Source organism: Oryzias melastigma, linkage group LG5, assembly GCF_002922805.2.
Source record: "Oryzias melastigma strain HK-1 linkage group LG5, ASM292280v2, whole genome shotgun sequence".
In the NCBI taxonomy this organism is placed as follows: domain Eukaryota; kingdom Metazoa; phylum Chordata; class Actinopteri; order Beloniformes; family Adrianichthyidae; genus Oryzias; species Oryzias melastigma.
In genome coordinates, this window is record NC_050516.1 from 32,597,288 (window position 1) to 32,599,103 (window position 1,816).

The window sequence follows — 1,816 nt, forward strand, 5'->3', positions numbered from 1 at the left end:
ATCCTGGAATGGGGAGTGGATGTTTGCCGCCGATAAGGATTTTATCGCGGGGCCAAATCAAAGGGGCTCAGACTCCGAGCATGTGTACGTGCACATTATCATGCTGATGAGCTCTAATACTCCGATCTAAACCCCGACGACCCGCTCTCTGCGGCTCCAATCACGCGCTGCCTTTGGAAAAGCAGCTCCAGAGAAAGAACGAAAGAACGACGGATCTGCTGGAGCACGAGCGGAGGAGACGCAGACGCATGCGCAGACGGACCCGCAGACAAGCAGACAGACAGACAGACAGACAGACAGACAGACAGATAGATAGATAGATAGATAGATAGATAGATAGATAGATAGATAGATAGATAGATAGATAGATAGATAGATAGATAGATAGATAGATATAGACAGACAGACAGACAGACAGACAGAGAGATAGGAAAAATTGCTGAAGCTGAAAGGTTGTTAAAATATTATCTTAATGCCAAATTTGCCCAAAAACCTGGAAAAATGTTGAATTTTACCAAACAGCTAGCATATGGTTAGCATATTAGCTAAACTCCAAATTGGCCAAAAAAATGGAAAAATGTCTACATTCTGTCAACATTTCAAAATGTCTAAATTAGGCAATACAGCAAATAAATAAATAAATAAAAATAAGAAAAGAAAAAAGCCAAAATATTGATTGTTTGGTCACATCTTGCTGAAGTGTTTTCACACATTTGACTGTAATGATGGTTGATCAGTTTCTGCTGCATCACGTGGGTTTTCCGCTGAGACGGTCGTTTCACATTATAGTAAAATAAATCTACCGAATGCCTCAATACAAATTATATTTTCCAATATTGATTACAACTGAGTTATTTAATTTAAAAACATTTTTAATGATATAAGTCGATTTAAAAAATAACTTGTTTCAGACAGATTGATCTGATTGGTCTGAACAGAAATGTATCCATCAATATATCCATTAATTGTTACACGCAATCCTTTCTAGTCTAATTTATCTAATCTAATTTATCTAATGTATCTAATCTATTTTAATCAAGTTCAACCTAATTTATTCTAATCAAATGTATAATCTAATTAATTCTGTTTTAATCTAATTTATCTAATCTAATAAAACGTAATGTAATCTAATCTGATCTAATCTAATTTATCTAATCTAATCTTATCTATTCTATTGTCTAATCCAAATAAATCTAATCTAATCTAATCTAATGAAATGTAATCTAATCTCATCTCATTTAATCTGATATAATCTGATCTAATGAAATGTAATCTAATCAAATCTATTATAACTTAATCTAATCTAAAATATTCTAATCTAATCTAATCTACACTAATGTATTGTAGTCTATATGATTTATATAATCTAATCTGATCTAATATCTAATTGAATTAAATCTAAAATAATTTAATCTAAACTAATCTAAAAAATCTAATGTATCTATTCCAATAAAATAGAATTTGATCTAATCTAATCTAATCTAATCTAATCTAATCTAATCTAATCTAATCTAATCTAATCTAATCTAATCTAATCTAATCTAATCTAATCTCATCATTTCCTCGTGTTTCTTCTCTTAACTTCTTGATCTTCGTGTTTTTTTTAACTCTTTCTCTCTTAAACTTCTTTCTTCCTGGAGTTCTCCCGCCGGGAGTTCAGCAGCAAACTCCCGGCATTCAATTCGGCTCAGAAAAAAAGAAGAAAAAGTTCCTGTTCTGGTTTAGTCAGAATCTTTCTTCCTCTTCTCCTTCTCTCTCTCTCCTCTGTCCCGCAGTGACGCGGGAAAGCGGCGTCAAGCAGGCGGCAGCGCCGGCC